Source organism: Theropithecus gelada, chromosome 3 (genome assembly GCF_003255815.1).
Source record: "Theropithecus gelada isolate Dixy chromosome 3, Tgel_1.0, whole genome shotgun sequence".
Taxonomy (NCBI): domain Eukaryota; kingdom Metazoa; phylum Chordata; class Mammalia; order Primates; family Cercopithecidae; genus Theropithecus; species Theropithecus gelada.
In genome coordinates, this window is record NC_037670.1 from 119,749,030 (window position 1) to 119,776,473 (window position 27,444).

At 33.0% G+C, this 27,444-nt stretch overlaps 1 protein-coding gene across 1 annotated transcript in view; it reads left to right on the top strand.

Annotated features, from left to right (window-relative positions):
• Positions 1–27,444, top strand: part of SEMA3A (semaphorin 3A) — a 525,967-nt gene that overhangs the window by 154,576 nt on the left and 343,947 nt on the right. Inside the window, exon 4 of the mRNA XM_025380281.1 lies at positions 18,325–18,409. The gene's annotated coding sequence lies outside the window, so the exon portion shown is untranslated. The remainder of the gene's footprint in view (positions 1–18,324; positions 18,410–27,444) is intronic.

The following is a 27,444-nucleotide window of genomic DNA, read 5'->3' on the forward strand; positions in this document are numbered from 1 at the left end:
TATTTCTTCTCACTTGAATGTAAGTTTTATAGGAGCAGGAACTTCATGTATCCATTACTGTAACTTCAGAGTTCAGAACCCTGCTCCATACTTGACCCAACTAAACAACTGTTTAAAAAATATGTAGATAGATAGATAGATGATAGATAGATAGATAGATAGATAGATAGATAGATAGATAGATAGAGATATACATTCTCCATTGTGACATGTCTGTAGGTCTGTTATTTAAAAAGACAAATATAAGTTATGGTATATATAGCATTTATTCTGTTAGACACCACTTGTTTTCATGCTTCATATTATATAAAGTATCTTTTTGTCTTTCCTTTTGAATGTAAGGTCTTTGAGGGGCAGAGTGGGTTGAATCTACCAAATTATAGTGTTTTCTACAATACCACACATGCCTTATACATTTTATCAATCAATAAGTATTTGTTCAATGTTGAAAGAATGAAGTTATTTTTATGATTAATGATTATACTCTAGTCTGTTTTTTTTTTTCCATTTTCACCTATGTATTATAGTCTATTCAGCTAAGCATATTTTGTTATGTATTTTTCACAAGAATAGAAAATGATTTTTAAGACCAGGTGCTTCATAATAAATTGAAGTCTCTTTGCAAAATAAATTCAGACTTTATTTTGAATTTTCTTGTTAAAGGTAAAAAAAGTACATATTTTGTTATCTAGAATTCTAATTTGATAAAATATGATTGCCAATGTATATATAATTACCATTTTGCTATCTATCAGCCAAAAACAGCATTTGTTTTGTTTCAGCCATATGTTCTTTTCTTTTTGCTTTATGACAATCTTGTTTTTGTTCATTCATTGGAGCTGGCAGATAACTTTGAGTTGGAATTCCGAAGCCAATTCAGCATTAACTTTATATCCATGACCAATGTCAAATCTGAACTCTGTCTAATAGAAATATTGAGTAATCTCATGTTAATCTTCTCTGTGTAACAGTTCTGACTTGCACTAATCAACAAGATTTGAATGGAAACTCCAATAGATTACTCTGGTCCTATAGAGTTTGCTTTTGAAGGAAACTATCCTATGGATTTATCCCACCCACCTAAGTCAGGCTGCTGTAGCTCAACAATATTTGAAAGATCTTCACACACACTGTAATTTTTTAAAATCCTTGACTTTGTGCCAAAAATTTAAATTGGCTCTGCCATCACACTGCTAAACATTAGTTCTTCAGATAATTTTACTTATTTACACGTTTTGACATTGTGTTGATTTACCATTTATTTTAACAACTAGGAAAGGTAATACATAATTACAAACTTTCAAACACTTTATTGTAAACCACATTTAAAAACTAAAATATGCTACTCTTTAGAAGAGAATAAACAGATTTATATATGATTTTAAAGTCACAAAGAAAGATGTTTGATGTAAATATTTCTATTGTGCAGATGTACTATAACAAAGAAAAATTCATGGGATATTACTTTCTGTCTGTTACAATATCAGAAAATTAAATTCTAAATTAAAAAATAAAATCCTCAGCCTGTGTTGCATAAACCTTGAATGATGGTAATCAAGCATGATGCATGACTAAGGCGCACATCTGTCCATATGATTTATGACAGAATATAATCAGAGAATAAGCTTTCCATTTTTAAAGAACTATAGTTCATTGTAAGAAAGGGTCATATTTAGCATGGAAGAAGTTTTTTTTTTTTTTTTTTTTTTTTTACTTTATACTATTTCTTCCGAGTTTTCCCTATGTTTCCACTCAAAATTGACTTGTTTTCACTTTGCAAGTACCCCCTTGTGAACTTCTGCTCAGGAAATGGCATGATTTCTCTTCATCAGAGAAGTGTTTTCTTTATAAGAAAGGAATAGTACTTACGTTCTGCTTTAGCTGAAGGTGATCTGTCTGTCATATGTGGCACACTTGATTATGTAGTGATTAGTGACAAAAAACATGCAGATTAAGAGATTTGCTAACATGAATATTAGCAAACTTTAGCAACCCTACCACAGTGAATTGCATCTTTTGAAGAGGAAATCAAGTACTCTTGAGTATTGATACTTTTGATTGACATAAATATTAAACTATAGAACAAAATGCACAATAAGTTTAATTAATATCAATCTATTGGTAGCTGATCTTCAGAGATCATTAAAGGAAGCATTGTTGTTAATACTTATGAAGCATTTATTATCCATTTAATCATAGTATTTGATCATGTTCGTTTAAATAGTGATTTAATCTTCATTATAAACTGACAAGGGGTGTACTATTATTTTCCTCACTTTACAGGGTAAAAAACGAAGGCCACAGTTGTGGTTGTTTGCCAAATTTTGTCCAGTGAATGCAATGGTAGAATCAAGTTTCCAATCTAGGCAGTGTGGCTCTACTGGATACACACATACCTGCCGTGCTATTCTCCCTCAGTATTAGAAATGGAAGCCCCTCTTCTCAAATGCAAAGTCCTTCAAGAAGTCTGTACGGAGTTTAAACATGACTGATGTGATTTCACATTTTTTAAATCCTCAAATAATATTTTTTGTATCTTTCTAAAAAGTTATGTTTTCCTTGACAATAATTGTATGAGTCTGTTCTCACGCTGCTGCTGAAACACACCTGAGACTTATAATTTATAATGGAAAGAGGTTTAAATGACTCGCAGTTCCACATGGCTGGGGAGGCCTCCCAATCATGGCAGAAGATGAAGGAAGAGCAAAGGGACATCCTACATAGCAGCAGGCAAGAGAGAGAGCTTGTGCAGGGAACTCCCATTTATAAAACCATCAGATCTCGTGGAACGTATTCACTACCACGAGAGAACAGCATAGGGGAAACTGCTCCCATGATTCAATTATCTCCACCTGGCCCTGCCCTTGACACATGGGGATTATTACAATTCAGGGTGAGATTTGGTTGGGGACATAGCTAAGCCACATCCATAATTAAAATATGAATGATGATAAGTGAGAAAATAAGTGTATTGTATTGTGAGATGCTTGTGACAGGCATTTGTTCTACAAGTATTAATTCATTTAATTCTCACAACACTACGGAGTAAGTAGTATGATATGCTTTGGCTCTGTGTCCCCGCCCAAATCACACTTTGAATTGTAACCCTCATAATCTACATATGTCTAGGGCGGAAACTGGTGGGAGGTAATGGAATCACGGCGGGAGTTTCCCCCATGCTGTTCTCATGATAGTGAGTGAGTTCTCATGAGATCTGATGGTTTTATAAGTGTTTGACATTTCCCCTACTTGCACTCATTCTCCATCCTGGCACCTGTGATGAGGTGACTTCTGCCATGATAAGTTTTCTGAGACCTCCCCAGCCATGCAGAACTGTGAGTCAATTAAACTGCTTTTCTTTTTCTTTATAAATTGTGCAGTCTCAGGTATTTCCTTTTTTTTTTTTTTTTTTTTAACATAGTCTCGCTCTGTCGCTCAGGCTGGAGTGCAGTGGTGTAATCTCGGCTCACTGCAACCTCCGCCTCCCAGGTTCATGCAATTCACCTGCCTCAGCTTCCCAAGTAGCTGAGACTAAAGGTATTGCCACCATGCCTGGCTAATTTTTTGTATTTTTAGTAGAGACGGGGTTTCACTGTGTTAGCCAGGATGGTCTCGATCTCCTGACCTCATGATCTGTCTGCCTTGGCATCCCAAGTGCTGTGATTACAGGCGTGAGCCCACTGGTATTTCTTCATAGCAATGTGAGAAAGGACCAGTACATAGTATTGCTATGTATTAGTATCATTTTACATACAATTAAACTAAGGTCACATAACTGGTTAGTCGCAGAGTAATTACATCAACCCAGGCAGTCTGATCTTAGATCTTGTGTATTTTACTTTCTTATGCTTATTGCTGAGTTTGCTGTGGAGAGAGATGGTGTTATATTTAGTCTCTGTTGAACTTTCATAAAGTACTATCCTAACATTTTAATTTTAGTGATAATTATAGTTCATTTTGTTTCACAAATCATGTAATGTACTTGGAAAAACATACAATAAAGAGCAGTTTTCATGAATAAATATTTGTCGAGTTAAATCTGCAATGATACAGTTAAAGTTAACCAAAATAGAGAACTAACGATTATGATATGGGATTAGAATTATCAACTGGATTTAGATTTACAAACTATGTGTTCTTCTCCATACATTGTGTCCAAATCACTTGATTTTTTCAAGGTAAACTAAGATTTAGAAAACTGTGATTGTAATCAAACTTATTATCAAATAAGAACTGTTTCCTAAAGTCAACAACAAAGAATAAAATTCAGCTAAATACATATTGGGCTAATATGAGGTAATTCACCAAATTTGGCCACAGTATATTTAACACACCAGTGAGTCAAACATTTTCATATATCTTATCATTTCATCTTCACAATAATTCTGCATGAAAATTACTATCATACTCATTTTACGAAAGAAAGAAAGAAAGCACAGAGAGATTAAGCAACCTGCACTAATGTAACACAGCAAGTAATTTGGAGAAATTTCATGTGATTTCAAATCTCCTACCCTCTCACTACATCATGACACTCCACATTGTATAATAATTGCAATTTGACGATTATACATAGTTTATATTTTTACAGTGAGATATAACCCATGTGCAGAAAAAAAAAAATACCTAATTTATTTCTAAAGTACATTACAAACTTCCCTTCTATGACCAAAATGATCTAACAAAAATACCTTAAACTCTTTGTTTATTTTTGCAAATGAAATTATATTTCACACAGCCTGGGACGGTGGCTCACACCTGTAATCCCATCACTTTGGGAGGCCAATGCAGGCGGATCACGAGGTCAGGAGATCAAGACCATCGTGGCTAACACGGTGAAACACCGTCTCTAGTAAAAATACAAAAAATTAGCGGGGTGTGGTGGCGGGCGCCTGTAGTCCCAGCTACTTGAGAGGCTGAAGCAGGAGAAAGGCGTGAACCCAGGAGGCAGAGCTTGCAGTGAGCCACGATTATGCCATTGCACTCCAGCCTGGGTGACAGAGTGAGACTCCGTCTCAAAAAAAAGAAAAAAAGAAATTGTATTTCACTTTTACTTTTAATAAATAATTCTACATTTCCAACGACATGCATTCAGTAATATTAGTAGTTGATGCTAGCAATATAAAATATATAATTAGGCTAGCATAGGAAACAACTACTTAGATTTTTAAAATAAACTTTTAGAAAATTTTGGAGGAATTCCTGCTGAAACTTAACTTTTTCATTGTACTGGAAGAAACTTATTATTTTAACTGTACCCTAATAGAGTAAGCAAAAATCCTACACACAGACGATTAATCTAAGATGGACAAAAAAGGCAATACATTATAATATTCAGAGACAAAAAATTATTTTCTTGTGGAAGGAAGGGGATTATTTTTTATATATAATACACACACACACACACACAGAGATATATACATTTTTTACCAAATTATCTTGATGTGTGGTCAAGGGAATCAGTGTTTCCATTATCATAATTATAGTGTAGGCCCAGAAAGTAAGAAACAGAAGTGTGACATTTTCAGATATGGTAACAGATAAGTGATTCAACTGAAGTCCTTGCTATCAACTGGGCTCCTAGTTTGGGTTTAGCAACAAGAAATCATTTATTTTCTTGTCTTTGGCAGTGTGGTGAATTCTCTGAATCACTTCTTAGAATGGTGATATTTTTTAATGCATAATATAAAATACATAGTGTTACAAGGAAAATCCATTATATTGTGAAAATTATAAAAGTATTGAAAAATACAAATTTGTGATTTAGTAATACATGTGCTTTTTATTTAAATCATTAAATAAGAGGGTGTGGTGAAAGACCTGTTAATAACACAACTTTCAAAAAGTGGAGAGTATAAATGAGATTTTAAGATTTACAAAAGAAATATAATATGATATGAAAATATCTGCAATGTATTTTGGTGATAATGTCACAGATATTGCTAATGCCACTGTGGTTTGTTATCTATTTTTATAAATGAAGGAAATGCCAATCTTCAGTTAAATGTTATTTTAAAAAATTTCCAATGCAAGTTCATCCAGCAGGCAAATTTTACATGGAATTCTTGGTGGTCTGTGTATCTCCTGGCTAATAAGCCTTGGGATTCTTAGTAATTTTTACTGATGGAAGTTAAGGAAATTATTATGCCACTGAAGTAAATCCTGGATATAATCTACCTCTTTACCCCGTGCCCCCTTCCTGTTTGGTGCACCAGAGTTACTCAACAAAAATGTATTTGTATTTTTTACAAAAATTGCCCGTTCTTAGAGCCTAGCATCAATGAGCTGAGCACTCTGGTCTGTTGACTCTTCCAGGTTTCCTTTTCCCTCTACGTGTTCCTGATCACAACATTGATGCAAAGTCCACAGAGCCTCCTGATTAAGATCTGGATCTTTTCAATCAGGTTGAATACTTTTCTAATATTGTCACTGGTTATCCAAATTCATTGAGCTTTATCTCCCTCCATTTTCTTACCTGTACAGTGAATTAAAAACAACACACTCACTGAAACGTTGTAAGTATGAAAATAATCAATAGGTATTAGGTGCTTTGAAAAGTCCTTGAATTACAATAAATGTCCAGTAAGAGTAGCTGCTGTTATTCTTACCTCTGTGCCTCCATGACTGATGCATGATGAATTACTACACTAATCGACATCTATGTAGTATATTAGGAGACAATAAGTCCCTTGAAATTAAGGTTACTGTTTCATTAGCCTTGTTTATTTGTGTTATCTGGTGTGTTTATATCATTTGTGATAGCCATTTACATAAATACATTAAGCAATGCATTCCCAAGACCATACCTAAATGTATAATCTGGGTATGATGGGATTGCATATTATCACCCAAGTCACAAGATAAGAGTGGCTGTTGAAAAATATTATTGAGTAATACAAGTGTACAGGAAAGGCTTTTTATGCCCACTGATCCATTGGCTCTATTCTATAAATCTCATTGAGTATAAAACAAATAAATCATTTATTCACACAAGTTGTAAATACAGAATGTTTCATGGCTTCCTTATTTAGACTATGTTTCAAAATTGTCATCACAAATCATCATTATTAAGTTAGTTGGTGATTATCAATTTGCTATTAACATGTAATAGCTAAAGCAATCATGGTACTAGATATGAAAATGTATATTTTTATTTTTAAGTGCATATTTTTCTTTTATTTTAAATGTTTAAAAAGAACAATATTATACTAAAAGCCTAAAAATTTGTTATTGTTTATTAATTTTAATGGATTAAAAAATGGAGGCTTAGATATGACCTAAAAACATTTTAGGGACAACTCTCTCTTTTTTTGTTTTCTTTTGCTTATTTTATTTTTCATGCTATTTTTATGGCATAACAATACACCAGTTGTTTCTAGATAAATTGAATTTTAAGAAACAAATATACCTAAAATCATATTTTTTTCAAAGCTTACCTAGAAATCAGATACTTTTAATACTGCTTTGTGTTTTCAAGACTTCCTAAAGTAATTTCATTTTCATGGAGTTTTTCCTAAGAAATGCTGTCCACCAGAGAACAGTTATTTCGTTTAAATAATTTATTGGCAACTCAGCAACCACAATAACTGATGAAATATGTTGAGACAAGGAGTAGTCAAGTATAGTGAATGTGAAATATACCACAAATTTTATAATAGGAAAAGCAGACACCTGGAAAAATGAAGAATAATATCAATAAAATCATGTCATATTTGCTTTTAATATTTTAAGCTGAGAAATAGTGATATTTAGGTAAAGAAAGATTTTGTAAAAATATAAGTTAAAATATAAAAAGAAGAAAGCTATCTTATGATAAAGCTCTATTCCACACACATATAAAAAGCCTTAGACTATTACTTCAACACCTAGATAGGGTGATGGACAGAAATAAATGAATTTTGATAGAGTATGCTGTCACAGATACATAGCATCATGTGTGACTATCATATAGTCCATATTGGATTCTCTACACACAGTACTTCTATCTCTAGAAAATCAGAGAGTAAAACAGAAAATAAAACGAAGAAGAAAGAGTAAACGAGTGTTCTTAGCTTTACTGTACTAACAATCACCATTAGTGACCCAGTTTTGTTTTGTATTTTTCCCTTCCAAGGAAAGAATCTGTATACTCCTATAAGTTTTGTATAAAAGTCCCTCAAGGCTACATTGTGACTATGCCTCTTTGGGACAAATATAGCCTGAGGGATAGAAAGAGTTTTTAGAGTCCATTAAGCCAAATCTCACATTAATATGTAGAAGTGTCCTATTATGGTGATGGTTACCAGCTAATAGTAGAATTTCCTAATGTGTGAAAAAAAATAATGTTTTGCTGTTATCACAAGCTTTGCGCTGGGTGTACTGGTTTATTTGGAGTCTGCTATTTGTGAAAGCTTCACCTTTTCCATTTTTAGAAAATGTGAGGCAGCAAAAAGGTTTTTGACAAACCGCATATCCTGCAGTTTAATCGGCTTGATTGTGGGCACCCCACAACCTCTCCTTGTCCTTTATTTTCTTTGACCACTAGCAGTTTTGGAAAAAGAAATCTGCTTCTGGATTATAGCTTTAAAATAAAGTAATACAATGTGATTATGGAAAATTTACAAAAATCCACTTTATAAAAATATCATCAAGTAATAGGAGAGAAGATTCACAGGAGCTCCTAAATGGTAAATCTCTCTCTCTCTCTCTCTCTCTCTCTCTCTCTTTCTCTCTCTATCTCTATCTCCTCTCTTAATGCTTCCAAGCATAATTTTGATATATAGACTTACACCACCTCTTTTATCTTGTTAATGGTGGACTTCATAGGGTTGTAATATACAATGTATGATCCAAAAACTAAGAAGTTTTTGTATGTTTGTAAGTGAATTTTTACTTTGTGTACCTTCGTTCTGTGCATTGTGAAATAACTCCTTTTTTCATTTTTAGGATTTTAAAGTATTATTACTTGAAAATATTAACTAATTTATTTCCAAGTAACTCTTTATATTGGTGCTTACTTTGGATTTAATTTGGTTACAATAGTTATGCTGCAAGTTAAAAATTATACATAGTAAAGTAACCAGTGGTCTTTCTAATTTGAGCAATTTATCACAGTTAACTCTTCTCAAATTAAAATGAAAAAAGATGATAAAAGAAGTTTAGTTTGAAAACAGGGAGCATTATTTTTTCCTTTTTTTTTTTTTTTTTTTTGAGATGGTGTCTTCCTATATTGTGCAGGCTGGCCTTCAAGTGAACTTCTGGTCATCGGAAATCATCCTGCCTCAAATTTGTGAGTAGTTGGGACTACAGATGTGCACCACTGCTCCCATTCTTTTTCTAAATAACAAAAGAGAAAAGGAAATAGAATTAGAGGAAGAAAGACAAAATATTAAAAACAAAATATATATATATCAGTAATACAAAAATGCTAAAATCATAAAATATGAAAAAGAGTACTCCCTACAATTTTATTCAATGAATATATTTAGATTAATAATATTGGGTGAATTTGTAGTTAAAATTAAATAGCATCAAAACATCTTACTATAAAACATAGTTATCGCAGTAATCTATTTGAATGTAATTGAAATAAGATTTTACAAAATTTTATGAATTTTTTTGCTGCCCCTCACCAGAAATTCTTAACCACATATCTACTGAAACATTTGCTAAATGTAGTTATTTAGAACAAGAATATGTAGTTTATTGCATTTATCAGTTTCATCTTTTTTTAAGAGAGGATAAAATCTGAGAAAGATTTAAATCACCAAAGATTTCTTTTTTTTTTAAATCACCAAAGATTTCTTACATAATTAGTTTAGAAAGAGATAAACTATTTGAAGTCTGCTTTTAACCAGAGACCATCTAGATGATCTTTTATTATTTGTTTCTATCCTATGATTATATGACTTAATATCATACCTGCTATTTTAAAAATAGAGCTCAAAATCCTGTGTATTGTTATTGTGTCAGTCCAATATGTATGTATGTATCCAAGGAGACATACAAAATGTGTAGACTCTTACATATTGTGATCTTCCCTTCATGGGGTCTGTGCCTGCAGTTGTAGTGTCATTAATGAAATTAAGAGTTTCAAAAGTTAGAAAAATCTGGAGGAGAATATTTCATGTCCTCTCCAGCCTAATCGTCTGCTGTTCCATATCATACCTGTTCAGTGATCTGACAAATTTACTGATTACATTTATAATCTTTAAATTTCAACTTGATACAATGTTTGATCTTTTGGAGTTTGATTTTGGTAAGGTTAATTACCCTTCTGGAAATGATTGGCTTGCTGATCTCATTCCACCAGCTAGAACAGTGAGTAGAAAATTATTCATAGCAAACCGAAAGCTCTCCAGATAGTATTTTCAGTTAATTTGTTATTTATTCTTCATGATTTTATAGTACTATGTTGGATTTATTATGAGATTAAAACAAATCAAATTACTTTCCTCATTAGTTTTTCATTGTTTTCCTCTCATTTATATTTAAAGAAAACCAGCTTGTACTGAAAAATGGCTTTCTAATAGAGTCTTAGCTGGCAATTTCCTCAAATTCTTGAGGTATTAACGTAGACACAGCATAAAGTCAATCCTGTCTAAAATAAGCATTGCTTGATTGAGCAAAAGTGACTATTGTCTCTGATATGCTGTATTCTATACACCTTTTGCATCTGTGCACTTTATATTGCATAGTTCAGTGAGTCTAGAATGAGTCATACTATGGTAACGAATGATCTCAACATCTATCTATATAACTTATTGCAACAAAGTTTATATATTGCACACGCTATATGTCTATCATGGACAGCTTTGGCTCTGCACCATCATTCTAAAATGAGAACCAACCCCATCTGAGATATACTAGTCTCATGGCAGAAAGAAAAGAGCAAGAGCAGAACAATGAGCTGGCTCTTAAAACCTCTGTTCGGATGTGGCACAGGTTACTTGTAGTCATGTCCCATTACCCTACATAAGTCATATGACTAAGTGTAAAATCAGTAGTGTGGCAAGTCTAATCCTATTGCACGGATGTCTGTTTGTAATGTTTACATCTCTGATGTTACCAAAGAACTAAATCATTGATTATGATGATCTCTGCCTTAATTAAAATGTTATCTCTTTATCTAATTGCAAAACTAGATAGACTCACTGACTGAATTCTGACAGGATTTTATACACATCAGGCTATTAAAGTGTCTAGGATACAGACCAATTTTAGAATGAACTTGAGAAGCTATCATACACACATAGGAAGGTATAAATGTTGAGTATTATATTTGTAAAATGATAATCCCTTTTCACTCATCATAAGACATATTTGGGCATACACCTCAAGACCTTGCTATCATAAACTCATTCAACGAGCACAGTTTTATCTATTACCTTAAGTGTAAAGCTGTATGTGGTGCCATCCTACTGAAGAAGAAAAACAATACCAGTTTCTTATCAGATAATTTAAAGAATGAAAGCCTACTGTTAAAAATGATTAAGACCACAGAGGAGGAAACTAAGTAATTAACTTGATTTATTCTCAAAGAACTATGAGTCAATATTTTTGTTTTCACAGAATTACAAAACAAATAGCTTACGTGAGAGCACTTATAGAAGGATAGTTTTACTCTTCCTGTGATTTTTAGCCGTTTTACTTTCAAAATTGGATTCTGTGGCTTAGGACGACAACAGAACTTCAGAAAAAAATAAGTATTTAAAAATCATCAGGGGTCCGGGCGCGGTGGCTCAAGCCTGTAATCCCAGCACTTTGGGAGGCCGAGACGGGTGGATCACGAGGTCAGGAGATCGAGACCATCCTGGCTAACACGGTGAAACCCCATCTCTACTAAAAAAATACAAAAAACTAGCCGGGCGAGGTGGCAAGCTCCTGTAGTCCCAGGTACTCGGGAGGCTGAGGCAGGAGAATGGTGTAAACCCGGGAGGCGGAGCTTGCAGTGAGCTGAGGTCCAGCCACTGCACTCCAGCCTGGGAGACAGAGCGAGACTCCGTCTCCAAACAAACAAACAAACAAACAAACAAAAATCATCAAGCTGATATTCTCAAAAAACAATGACAAATACCAATGCATGATGTAATTAGAGTCAAGTGGATACTGTGATTAAAGAGAAATATTTTATACATAATATTTCAAAGAGAAGAATAATAAAACTATACTGCAAATAATTTTAGAATAGGAGACATTGCAAGCATTAGGAAGGTTCCAAAATAGGGAGTGTACCAAGGTTCATAATTGTAGTCAAGAAAGACTCTCTTATCAGGAGTCATATATTCAGAATAAGGAAATATATATATATACACACACGCACATATATAATATACATACACATTCATATGTATACACATATATAATAAATATTATATATAATATGTAACATATATGTGTGTGTGTGTGTATATATATATACTAGAACATCAAAATATCTTCTGAAAGAAATAGGGATTCCAGAAATGTTGGTGGTACTGAACACTTGGGCACTTGAGTGATTTAGGTTCAAAGGTTACCAAGTTAAAATGATAGCAAAGCATATGCAAATCAACTAAGGATTCTCCAAAGCATCTATGTGTACACGCATGTGTGTACAAGCACACAAATGTGTACATATGCATATGTGTTGTGGATATGCATTTTGTATTTAATACTGTACGTTTCCATAAGTTATATATACATGTAAATAATGTGTATATATTATAAAATACATATGTATGAAAGTTTACAAGATCGTCATATATGAATAAACTCAAACATTTAAATATATGTTGTATGATAGTTTATAGAATTTCTGTTTATTTTCTAAGGGAAATATTGTTTCAGTGTAATTTTTTTAAAAACCTTCAGGAACGATCTTTTACCACTGGGACTTTCTTCATGACCTTTTCATGAACAAAAACTGTCCCAAGAAATTTTTCCAGGCTGATGTAAAGTCTGTGGAAAAAGGCACTAAGAACTTTATTTAAGGCAGCAATTTTCCTAAAGAATCTTAACTGAAGGACACATATGTTAATTTTCTATTTGTATATTCTTTATGATCTCACTGAGAAATAAAAAATGATCAAATTTTGAGTTTCAGGTTTCTACTCTAGAGACCATCAACAACAAATTAGGTTTAGAAGTTGCTTACTTAAAAGATAGATACCATACACATTCAAGACCAATTACATTTATTTTCAGCCTGCATCAGAGGCAGTATAAGACAAGATGATACAGAGGTGTTGTAGGTCTTCTGATGTCCTAGGTGTCATTTCTTTGTTTTGGTGGCGTCACCCCATAATATTTTAAATATATGAAAATTTACCTTTGCCCAGTATTAAACATTATGGGTTTTCATGTTTGCAAAAATTGGAAAACATTTTATAAATGTGTGTTTTCACTTCATTACAATTGTCCGTAATCTTAAAAAATAATTATTATGCATATTGAGAGATACTTGCAAAGGGAGAAAATCTCACTATGAAAAGGTTTCAGTTGAGCAACTGATAGGTTTGGGGGTAAATTAATAGACATTTAGCTAAAATTTCTTAGTTTTTAATTTGCATATCTTTTTTAATAGAAACTAAAGCATTTTTCAAAATTTAAATACTTTTCTGGGTACTGGAAAAGTGTACTTGCCTTCCTTGAGCAATGTTCTATGGTGCCTAAGGTACATCTCAACCCCTGAAGTGTGTACCATAAATCTTTACCATTCATCTTTAATCTTCTCTTCATAGACTTGGGAGCACAAAAATCCCTGTAATCTGATTTAGATTCTTACTTCTACATTTGCTAAGCATTCAGTATATATGGCCATCGTTATACTCATCACATACTACAATGTACTAACTTTATTTGTGTGACTCCCTCTGTAAAACAGAGGAAAGGAGATGGGAACACATTCCTTCATTTACTCAAATAAATACACTTATTCTAATAGAGACATTCACATAAAATGTATATTCGTTAGAGATTTTTTAATGTAACTCCCTGAAGGCACTGTTCTATTCACTGAGGGTATGGAAGCAACTAAAAAACAAGTCCCAGCCAGCTAAAAGGTTATATTTTGGTTGCATGTCTAATTTAATTTTGCACCTGAAACCTTGCCTGATATAGTATGTTTAAAAAGTATTTTCAGATTATTAATAAAATATTGAAATTGCATGTTTAAAGATAAGATTGTTTGAAATTACTTAAATTTATATAATTTTAGTATACATTCAATATTCAGTATAACAACTTCAAGCCATTAGAAATATATATATTTATATAATATATATAATATTATATGTTATTATATATTATATATTAGAAATATAATAATATATAACATTATATAAAAATATATATATTACATCTACTAATTCTAATAAAAATCACTTGGAAATCTGCATGTGAAATGAAATTAAACCTTAATTGATTCATTTTTAATTTATTTGTATCTATTGCCCAAATTACCTCATCTTCCCACCCTCTCATGAGAGACAAATGGAAGGCGAAATGGATGGAGAGAAGAGAAAGAGAGGGAAATATTTTAAATTTGGAATGAACTTTTCTAGCAATATTAATGACAGCTTTAAGTCTTTCCAATAATTTCACTATGTTATTTTAAAAGAAAATGACCAGTGTAAGTTGCAGTTCTAACTGCTAGTAAATCATGGCTTAATGAAAACAAGTACAGCAGAAAGCATAATATTTTATTTGTCCTTAGTACGGCCCTGTAAGAACTAGCAGACATCAGATTTGTCTAAGTCACAACTCCTTTAGAATTTCCAGGAGAACACCAGGATCAAAGAAAAGAAATAGATAAGATAAAGAATTATCATCTATTTGTAGTAGGAGTTTCCCATTTAAGTTTTACTTTTTACTATCATTTAGAACAAGTGAAAAGTATGCTTGTTAGGAATCTTTACCTGACACTAATGGAACCTCTTTTGACAGATTTTTTTTAAAAGAAAAATTATATGGTGTGAATTAAAACAAACAAAGAAAAAGACTGTCGGGTTGAATCAGTTATTTTGTATCTGCCGGTACCTGCTTGGCTCACATAATTTCCCCAAAAATAGGTGAAAAACTCATTTGTACCAGCAGATTCTCTACATTATTAGAGAAGATGTATATTTTTTCTCGTCAGACATGTATATTCTAATTATCATTACAGGACTGAATTCAACAATATTCTGTGTATTAGAGTGATATTTTCGACCAACATGATGACTGCATTGAGTCAATATGGAATGGAGATACCTGAAATAGTTGAAACCTCCATTGTGTAATTAGGTTATTTTAATTATATTTAACATAGCTTATGTATGTTTTCTACAATATTTTGATTTGATCAATACACTTTTTTAAAATAAGAATTGTATTTTATAGATCTTGCCAATGTTTGCAGTTGATTTTCTTATCATTTAAATTTGGTTTATATTTATAACCATATTTTATTTTACATCTTCATATTTCTCTCATCACCCTTCTCTCACGCATTGCTTGCTGACTTTATTGCTGTTTCTGGAATAGTCAATTCATGATCTTGCCTCAGGGTCTTTGTATTTATTGCCCCTTCGGTTTAGTAAACACTTCCTCAAAATATCAGCATAGTCTTCCTTGAGGTCTCAGATAAAATGTTACCAATACAGAAGACTGCCCTGACCGTCCCAAGCAAATGAATACTGGAATTCCTTCTATCCTGTCATTTCATAACACTGAGTATGTCAGAAAGAAGCCTGCGCGTGGTATATGTTCTACAGGCCACCGCTGGTTAGGATCAAGGGAGAAAGGCTGACCCATTGCTAGACTAGAGGGGTCCATCAGTAGAAGTCAAGAGGAATTTACACACCCTTTGCTGTGTCAGAGAAGCCCATCCTCAAGAGTTAAGTGGACACCTGAACAATCTGAACACTCCTGACATAACCTTACAACCATCTCTCTGTTCCCACTGACCTCCATAGCCTCATCACTATTGTCTGCTTAGGAAAAATTAGAACTTAACTCATCATGTTCATTTTCTCATTTTATGTCAGTCACCAGAAGGAACTCAGAACTTCCAAGTCATTCCTGATCCCTAAGACTCTAATCCTCATCCTCTAATTTTCTCTGTCTCTGGATACTCTTTCACTGTCCTCTCTGGAACTCAACAACAAAGCCCTTTTATCTTTCACTTCTGTATATTTCCCCCTTATCATCACCCCAAATGAAGCCTGATGACACTGACTTTTAAAAGGTGGATATTTTGGCTGGGTGTGGTGGCTCACGCCTGTAATCCCGCACTTTGGAAGGCTGAGGCAGGTGGATCACCTGAGATCAGGAGTTCAAGACCAGCATGGCCAACATGGTGAAACCCCGTCTATACTGAAAATACAAAAGTTAGCCGGGTGTGGGAGCAGGTGCCTGTAATCCCAACTACTTGGGAGACTGAGGCAGGAGAATTTCTTGAACCTGGAAGGCGGAGGTTGCAGTGAGCTGAGATGACGCCATTGCACTCCAGCCTGGGCGACAAGGGTGAAACTCCAACTAAAAAAAAAAAAAAAAAAGTGATATTTTTCTTTTTTTTGTTTTTTTGTTTTTTTGTTTTTTTGAGACGGAGTCTCGCTCTGTTGCCCAGGCTGGAGTGCAGTGGCCGGATCTCAGCTCACTGCAAGCTCCGCCTCCCGGGTTTACGCCATTCTCCTGCCTCAGCCTCCCGAGTAGCTGGGACTACAGGCGCCCGCCACCTCGCCCGGCTAGTTTTTTGTATTTTTAGTAGAGACGGGGTTTCACCATGTTAGCCAGGATGGTCTCGATCTCCTGACCTTGTGATCCACCCGTCTCGGCCTCCCAAAGTGCTGGGATTACAGGCTTGAAAAAGTGATATTTTTCTCACACTCCACTTAAGTTACTGAGATTGGGATTGGTATAACGTTCTTTGCTCCTCAGTGCCACTTCCTGATCAGTACCATTTCTCTACCCTGAAATCTCCTAGCTATGTTCTCCAGACATCAGTAGATATTCTCTGCTACTCTGCTACTACCCCTTAGAAAAATCTTCCACCAACCTCGGGCCCCTTCTCCTCTTCTGTTAAGATTTTAGCTGTAGCTTACTGTCAGTCTCTTGAACTCCATTCTTGTCATATATTATAGTAATTCTAATAACCACCCAGATGAGTCTTCAAAAATTCTAGTTCCTCAGTTGATTGACTCCTCTCCCACAAAGAACTTGTTTTTCATCTAATCACTAGCTTCAAATAATTTCACCATCTCATGATGCATGTATCCAAGGGATGTTTGGTATGGTATTGACATTTGAGTTTTAAATGCTTGCATATACATTTGGGGTACCATTTTCTGATAACTTACCTATACACCTAGCATAAATTATTTGCTTAAATTAATTCACTAAATTTTATCTAATCCTATCACAGCGTAAGAGATCCAATAAATGTCTGCTGAAAAATGCATATAGGATAATATATTCTATTTTTAAATATATGGTAATATAGAAATATTCTATATTTCTCAAAATAGTACAGTAAGAAAAAAACAAGGATTGGAAAGACACACTACTTTAGAACCTGTATCTTTTTTTTTTTTACTTTAATAAGATTAAAATATTTAATAAGGTTAATAAGTTAGCTAATGAACTTCCATTGCATACTTTGTTTTCACCAAATTTTACTTTTTTGTCAAATATGTTAATTCTTTGGCCCAGCTTTGAATTGTCTTTATTTTCTTTTCTAAGTTGTTTACATTATTTATTCAACTATGAAATGTGTACAACTAATGTTACAAAGCATCTATTTTAGTATAGTGAAGTTTTCCAAAGCACTTTTAAAATTTCACGTTTGAAAAATCCAATTATTTAAAATTTCTATTTACTTTAAATATTCGGTATATTTCCTTTATCCAGAAAAAGAGGAAAAGCTTTTGTTAAAGTGAAATCCGGTTACTCACTAACAGTGCCATGAAATTACTGCTTAGCTGGGTTGTCAGTGTGAGCCTTTCATCATCAGCGGTGACAAATGTTAATGACATCATAGTATTATGGGCAAATCAATAGAACATGTTAGTGTTTCACCTAATTCTCAAATAAATCAGTTATTCTTTAGTAGAGCCAGAGCCTAAATAATGAATTATTTCAAAGTACATCAAATCCGATTAGTGATTACAAAGTGTCATTTGTTTGGATGAGCCAGAGTAAAATGTTTGCAAAATTCAGTACCTGCTTTCCATAATTCCTTTACCTTCATACATTACATTATCCCACACAAGACAGAGGGGTTGTTTGAAGAAATTTAAACTGACTTTTAATTAAGTGGAGCATATATTAATTGATTGGTAATTGTTTGATTTATATTAAATTTTAAGAATAAACTTATTTTTATAGGGTATTTAAAGTGTCCAGGTACTTACAATAACAAGTTGGACTAAACACATGTACCTCAGGAATTAAGAATTTTTCCTAAAAGAAGGTAAGATAATTAAACTTATACACATTTGCATGTTAATAAGTTTTAGTGAAAATTTAGAGATACTTCTGTGCTTCTGTGGCATATAATTTATAAGATAATTTTTAAAAATTAAGAGCACTTTCTTTTTTTGTTTATATAATCTTCTGTAGAATTACTTGGGTAGATGAGAGGGCTCCAACATTTAAAATAAAAATCAGTTTGTAGGAATTGCCATTCAAAATGTTAAGAGGTGGATTACTACCACCATTTTGGTTAAAAAAACAAACAAACAAACAAAAAAAACACCTCCATACTTGGGAATTTCACTGGGTTTGTGATGTTCCCCAGGAGCCACAGAGCAGAGATAGCTGGAATGTGAGCATATTTCTATCCACAAAAATCCTTTGGCTAACCTGCCCCTTCTACATTTCTTGGCCCACATATGGTTACTATCATCCAGAATCCACTCAAAGGCTGAGTGCCACACTGAGGGTGGAGAAGTCAGTTTATAATGTGTTACACCATCTTAATTTTGACCTCGCGTGTGAGATTGAAATATCACCTGTAAAGTAAAATACAGTCAGGAAATCCGAATGTGTACCTACCGTATTACTTATTTTAAGGCTTTTCAACCATGAGGTTTCTCATGATTCATTTCATTGTATAAAGTAGGAAGAAAATTTGGCAACATTAAGTTTACCATTCCACCGTAGTTACATATGTTGCTATTAGAAGGAATGGCTACAATGAACAAAGAAATGAAAACACATTCTTGAAGATCTATATTGTATGGGACTGTTAAGAGAAAATAACATTTAATTTAAATATGTTTCTTTTTTTCTTATGGAAGTTTGAGTAGAATGAAATTCATTTGTCAATTTTGTTTTGATTTTTATTACAGTAAATCTGAAGAATTCACAATTTTATTGGGTTCCTTTTGGTTTAACTGGATGATTATTCCCATTTAATGCGAACGAATACATTTGTCTCTAGGTTATCCACATTAGTACCAATAAAAGTAAAAATTTTATGAAAAAAATATGCAATGCTATATGGAAACATCATTTACAGACACAAAAACATTTATCACATAAGGCAAAAATTTACTGATTTAAGAAGTATGTTGAAATCGTTAGAGTTCACATCAAGTTGGTAAGGATGTTTGATGCTTTTATGGGAAATATACCTCATATCTTTAGAATTGGTAGAGCACTAAAAACTTCGAAAATGACTTGTCGTGCCACTTCTCTAATACATACATATTCATTTATACATACATACACACACATATATGTAAATTTATATGTGCATATATACATATATGAATAAATACATATGTGTATATAGTCATTATTTGGCTAGAATAATTTTCAGACTTCCACAATACTAATTTTCTGGATGTTATTTTTCATGAGTGCATCATACACACACAGACTAAACACTTGCTTCCTTTTTCAGTAAATAATAAACCTCTGCTCCTTCACTTACAATTGATTCCAAGTTCACCAGTAAAGGAGGCAAGATTCATGAGATGAATTTCCTGAGTACTAATTAAAATCTGTTTCAAATGTATAAAGGCCAAAGTTATACATAGACCTGGTGTCGCTGTCATTGCCACCATTGTCTTGTAATGTTTATTTGGAATCAAGCCAGTTCTTAAAAATTAATTTATAAAAACATCAAGAGCTCATATGGGTGAGTCTTAAATGACTGAATGCAATTGACAATATACATATTGAATTGAAATAGATAGTGTACAGAAGTCAACCAATGAAAATTTATAAAATATTTAGCAAATCTAACTAAAATCTCATGAAATTTTGCTTCCGGATATTGCATCTAATAGAACTATTGCAGAACTTAATTTATGATTTTAAGTTTTGGGTAACACACATATAAACTAGCATACATAAATATCAATTGGTTGGAAAATATCTAGTCATCTCAAATTGGGGGCTATCAGATCTTCATTTTATCTATTCTTTTTGCTTTTTTTTTTTTTTTTAATGGAAGTAACCTGAAAATTGTTAACATATCAAATGAGTTTTGAAATAACTTATATAAATAATGATTTAAAAACATAGACAATGTATTTTTCTTGTCTATCAGTAAATAACTTATTTGCTTAAGCGATGCCTACATAGCAGGATCCATGATAAATCTATTTCCTCTTCCAAATCTGAGAATAGTTCTGCCATGGTTGACTATTCCCTCAACATGCCTCCACATATGTTTGATTCTAAACAAATTCTAGATTAAATATATACAAATGCCTTACTAGCAATCTCATAATAAAGATTTCAAGCATTTATTTTAAAAGTGGAAAGTAAATAAAATTCCACATTAGCTAAAAGTGAAATTGAAAATATGTAGATAACAAGGAAATAGATAAAAACCAGAATGCTAAGATCAACAGTAGTATATAATTTGCTATTTCAAGTTTAAATGCATTTATTTTTTTATGATCATTGAATAAGTTTGATCTGGTTTGCATGTAAATGATCTCATATGAAATTGCACTACAGACTCAGATAGTACTGGAATTCCAAGCTGTATCAGTATTTGACTTTGAGAAAATTATTCTACCTTATTTCATTTTCTCATTGATATATTAGTGCTGGTAGTACTTAATTTTATTTGCTTAAACTTATCCAAATATATTGAAACATTTTATAAATTGAATTTTGAAATAGTTTTTTCTTTTCTGTGATTAGTTTTGAAACTATATTCATCTTATTTGTAAAAGCATTCTACTGTTTTTAATGGTTGGTTGAGTATGTCTTATTTTTCTTTTCAAGATTGTAAGCTTTTTGAAGTGAAAAATACTTTTCTTCTTTTTTTTTGAAAAGCATTCTTTATTTGGCAAGTAATTATTTATTATAACACTTTTCAAAAATTGTATTATTGATTGATCCTCATAATCCGGTGAAGTACTTGGAGCAGATAGAAAATTACCCATATATTTTGGGTGAGGAAACAGGTTCAGAGAGTGTAAGTGACTTGGATAAGGCTAATGAAGCAGAGCCAGGATTAGAAACTAGAACATGACTTCTGATTCTGTGGCTTCTCTCAGTATACTTCAGAGCTTTCTGCTTCAATATATTATATAATTGAATGTTTACTTCACACATTTTTTCAGAAATACATCTATTTTGTAAATTAAAGCATTTCTGCCCATGTTTCTGGTTTTTAAACACCTTCCTCCATGAGGAGCTTCTTTTGAATGCTTTATGAACCTCTATTTTTTTCTTCCTTATGTCTGCCTCCACATACCAGTTTAAAGGGACAGACAATATTACTTCAGTGAGTGAGTGAAAGAAAGAATAAGAACCTTTTGGTATAGAAATATTGCCAGTGATTTGAGTTAAAACAAAACCATTAAGAACATTTAAAATTCTCTAGGAAATGTTAGGATGGATGCTCCCAAACTTACAATGGGATTATGTTCTGATAAATCCACACATAGTTGAAAATATAGTAAGTTGAAAATGCATTTAATACAACTAACCTACCAAACATGGTAGCGTAGCCTAAACTACATTAAATATGCTCAGACACTTATATTAGCCTAAAGTCAGACAAAATTATCTAACACAAAGCTATTTTATAATACAATGTTGAATATCTCATGTAATTTATTGAGTGGTGTACTGAAAGTGACAAACGGAATGATTGTATGGGTATTCCAAGTACAGATTCTATTGAATGTGTATCACTTGTGCATCATTGTGAAGTTGAAAAATTTTTAAATTGAACCAGCACCAGGTCGGGGACCATCCGTATTTAACAAACTGATACCTTTTTTTTTTTTTTTTTTCAAATGAAGAATAGTCAATATGTTCACCTATTATTTTAGCTGTTACTAATTATTACTTAATTTTGATTTTCAAATAAGTTGTCTTACCTTATACCATATTTATATCTCAGTCTGTTTTCTGATCACTTACAAGATGTTTGGTGGAACTAGAATATGTTTTCCCTATTTAAAAATTCCTAGACTTTTTTTTTTTTTTTTAAAGAGATGGCTTGGGCATACTAAGAAAATTATGCTGCAAGTGAGTTCAAATTCAGTTTTAGTAACGAGCAACCTTGGTGACCCGGTCAAGTAGCAAGTTCTTACCTCATGGCCTTGACTCAAATGTTAGTGCCCACAGGGTCATAAAGAGTGCTTAGAGGCTTGGTTTGCCCCTGAGAAAATCTAGCATACATGCCTACCCTCCTCTGCTCCCAGTGAGGGTGGGGATTGGAATGGCTATGAGTAGGTGTGGAATGTCACCTACCTCTTTGAAAAACTTCATTGCATGTTTTCACAAGTCCAACTTCAAATTCAGATGGAGTAGTTTATTTATTTATTTTGCTGGCTAATTAGTTCTTCTTTCCTCAAACTGTTCTTTTCTTTTTCTTTTTCTTTGATAATCTGTACTAAATGTTTTTAGGTCTACAGAATTTCTGAGCCAGAAGGAACTTAGAAAAATCATCTCAGTGTTTACATTAAGAAATTGGGACAAAGATGAATACAAATTACAGAAACCAAGAACCCCAAACCCCAAATCCAATTCTACATTTGTTGCCCTTATGCACTAAGATCTGGCTCTCAAGATATTCCTTTTACTAAACTTTCTTTTTCGTTTTATTTTGGGGATCCTTTGATAGTTTCCATTATTTCCATTATTTATTATCATTGTCATAAGTAGCAATTTTTGTTTTTGTGAACAAAATAAATTTGTGACCCCCTGTTCTACCAATAAAAGTCTGTCAATGAGTAAAATTAATGGAGCAAGAAAGATTGGGTAATTTTTAAAATACACATCTAATATAGCACTTCAGACAACCACTCTGTTTGGGGAAGGGGATTTTATGGCTGGCTAAATATTTGTTGATATATATATGAAAAGCAAAACACTCTGCATAAAACTCCTTGAGGTATGTAAAAATGTTTTGGTGGAGTCCTCTCTACATGTTTATTTTTCTTCATTAACTTAATTGAGGAATAATTTCAATGAAACAAGCTTCATCTATTTTAAAGGGCTCAAGTTTCTTGAGTTTTTATGAAGTGTATATCTTTTAAGCCATTATCACAAGCAAAATCTAGAATATTTTTATCACCCAGGAAAAATTCTTCCACTTTCCTTTTTTGATACTATGCATTAATTTGTATTTCATATAAATAAGTATATAAATATAAGCATATACTTTTTCACTTAACAAATAATTTGTACATTTATCTATGACTTATGTGTATCAGTAGTTGATTTTTTTTTATTGCTGAATGGTAGTCCATTGAATGGATATACTATATGGATATACATTTGGTTATTCATTCACTTGATGGATATATAGTTGTGTCCATCTTTTGTCCTTTGTGAATTGCTTTCCTATGAGTATTTGTATACATGTCTTTGTATGAATATGTGTTTTCATTTAGTTTGGAAAAATACGTGGACTGGAAAATCAGGGTCATTTGCTAGGTGTATGTTTAACTTTGAAGAAATGACAGTTTTCCAAAACGGTTGTACCGTTTGACATTTCCCTGAGCAGTGTGTGAGAGTTCCTGTCGCTCCTCATCAGGGCTCTGCAAATTATAATTCTTAAGCCAGATTCGGGTTTATTTGTAAATAGAAATATATGGGAATACAGACACGCTTGTTTATGAACGAGCTGCTTTCATATTACAAAGGCAAAATTAAGTAATTGTGAAAGAGACCTTATGGCCATCAAACCATCAGATATTTACTATTCAGCCCTTAAAACAAAAATTTTGCTGTCCCCTGCTCTACATCCTAGCAAAACTTCATGTTTTGAGTCTTAAATGCGTATGTGGCGGTATCTAAATAGGTATTTAATTTGCATATGTCTGATAACTGATGATATTGAGCATATTTAAATTTGTGTATTTACCATCTGCACATATCTTCTTTCTTTAAGTATCTATTCAAAAGTTTTGCTCATCTTTTCGTTGACTTTCTGGACTTATTATTATTGAATTACAGGAGCATTTTATGCATTCTGAAGACAAATTCTTTGATATATGCATGTGTGTGTTTTGTGAATATTTTCTACCATTCTGTGATTTTCTTTTTCAGTTTATTTTGAAAAGCAAAAATGTTATTATTGATGAAGTACAATATGTTTTTCTTCTTATTTTTTTCACTTGTGCTATTGAGTACTATTTAGGATGCCTTTGCTTACCCCAAGGTTAAAAAATTTTCTCCAATGTTTTCTTCTAAGAGTTTTATACTTGTATTCAAAGTTTATAATCTATTTATGATCTATTTAACTCTGCTACCCTACAGGAAAAACATCTCCTGAAATTTTTATTGAAATTGTTTAATCCATGAAACAATCAATGTTCTCTGGATATCTTTTTACTATTAATTTCTAAATCTATGGTCAGAGAACATACTCTGATAGAAATAATTTAAATCTATTCCGAGTTGTTTTAAGGCCCAGAATGTGTAGATCTAAGTGACTGGTCCACTCGCATTACTTTTCAGTTAATGACTATATCCTCTAAAAATGTCAATTAGGTCAAGATGCTTCAAAGCATTATTTAGATGCACCAAGATTTCATCAATATTTTTGGTTCTTTTTAAAAATAAAATCTCTTATAATAACTATGCAATGTTCTTTCTCTTCCTTCAATTCAGTCAAGTATTCGTTTGTACTTTGTAATTCTTTTAAAGACTTATAAATTGACTATTTTGTTATCATCCAATATTTATTTTTATATTTGATAATGTTTTTGCTTTTTGTCTATTTTAGCTGACATTCATATAGTCATTCCAGCATTCTCATGCTTATTATTTGTGTCTTCATTTTAAGCCATATGTGTAGTACTGCTGTTGAATATTTAAAATATTCTGATTTCTGTTTCTATGTAACGTGTAGCCCCTACCAAAATAAAAAGCTTTTAGGATTTTATTTTTATCACTGATATTTTCAAGTGTAATTATGTTATACCTTTTGGATTTGTTTTATTTTGTTTTCATTATACTAAGGATTAAGTACACGCTTTCCACCTGAAAACTCATTCCCTTCAGTTATGGGAAATTTTCTGTGTATTTATAGCAAGATTTGTATATGTGTATGAAACATATATATATGAAATATATGCATATATGTTCTTCCCTCTAGTCTGTTAGTCCTAAAAATATGTATTTGACTTCTTTAACTGATCCACTAATTCTGTTTTATTTTTATTTTTTTCATTTTATTTTCTCCTTTATGAAAAGCTTTCTTGACTTTATCTTCCAACACTTCTACTGAAGTTCTTATTTCAGTTATCATAGTTTTAATTCCTAAGTTTCTTTTTCTTTCTCTTCTTTTCTTTTTTTTTTTTTTTTTTTTTTGTGACTGAGTCTCATTCTTGTTGCCCAGGCTAGAGTGCAATGGTGTGATCTCGGCTCACTGCAACCTCCACCTCCCTGGTTCAAGCAATTCTCCTGCCTCAGCCTCCCAAGTAGCTGGGATTACAGGCATCCACCACCATGCCTGGCTAATTTTTTTGTATTTTTAGTAGAGACGAGGTTTCATCATGTTGGCCAGGCTGGTCTTGAACTCCTGACCTCAGATGATCCACCCGCCTCGGCCTCCCAAAGTGCTGGGATTACAGATGTGAACCACTGCACCCAGCCGTAAGTTTTTAATAGTTTTATTCATTTGTTTGCTTGTTTGTTTTTAATAGATTAAATGCATTTTCTTACTGCTAGAGAATATCATGGTTTTGACTTGACATGGTCTTCACGTTCCTCATTATTTCCTCCAAGTTCTCTTTATATTAGAGATTTTGGAGGGTTTTGTTCATTATTTATATTATCAGCTTTCCTCATGGTCAAGTAATGCTAAGCTGTCCATTGGTATTTATAAGTGAGAAATAAAGCCATTTTTGAAAGTACTGTGCTGGGTGGGAGTTAGCCTGGGTATGAAAGAGGTTAGAGGGTGTTTTGTAGATTATCAGACTGCTGTTTATATTGACCAATAAGTGTATCCGTCTTTTTACTCAGGACTACCAAATGATTCGTCAGGGCTCTCTAGAGGGACAGAACTAGTCATATACATATATATACACATATATATATGTGTGTGTGTGTATATATATATATTTATATGTACTATTTTAGATACATATGAAAGGGAGTTTATTAAAAGGAATTGAGTTACAGGATCACAAGGTAAAGCCCCACAATAGGCTGCCTGCAAGTTCTGCAAGCTAAGGAACAAGGAAGCCAGGGGTGGATCAGTTCGAGTTCCGAGACCTCAAAAGTAGGGAAGCCGACAGTGCAACCTTCAGTCTGTGGCTGAAGGCCCAAGAGCCCCTGGAAAACCACTGATGTAAGTCCAAGAGTCCAAAAGCTGAAGAAATTGCAGTCTGATGTTCAAGGGCAGGAAGCATCTAGCCCACTAGAAAGATGAAGGCCGGAAGACACACCAAGTCTGCTCTTCCATCGTCTCCTGCCTGCTTTATTCTAGCTTTGCTGGTAGCTTATTGGATGGTGCCCACCCAGGTTGAGGGTGAGTCTGCTTCTCCCAGTCCACTGACCAAAATGTTAATCTCCTTTGTCAGCACCCTCAAAGACACACCCGGGAATAATACTTTGCATTCTTTAAGCCAACCAAGTTAACATTCAATATTAACCATCACAGATAATATGTAGAAAGTTCTTCAGTGCTTTCTAGTGTCTTCAATAGTTGGCAAAGGAGAAGTATCTGCTGATTACTGATATTTTTGGAACAAGGTGTAGGCAACTATTGCCTCCTCATCTCTTCTTCTGGTAGAGTATGCCATAAGTGCTGATCATCTCCCAGTTTCCTTAGAGTGAATGGGCTTGCTTATCCTGAGAGGTCTCTACCTCCCATTTGCTAAGTTAATAAATTTTATGTGAATTCATTATTCCCCCAGTTCCTTGAAATCTTATGTTGAGGTGGTCACTTTATCTTTCACCCTTGTCTTAATGGATGAATATATTTGTTCGTTTGTTTTAATTCTATGCTGTGCTTTTCCTGGGGTTAAGAAAAGGAGGGAGGTTGACTTTTGTGCTTAATCTGTCTGGTTTAAT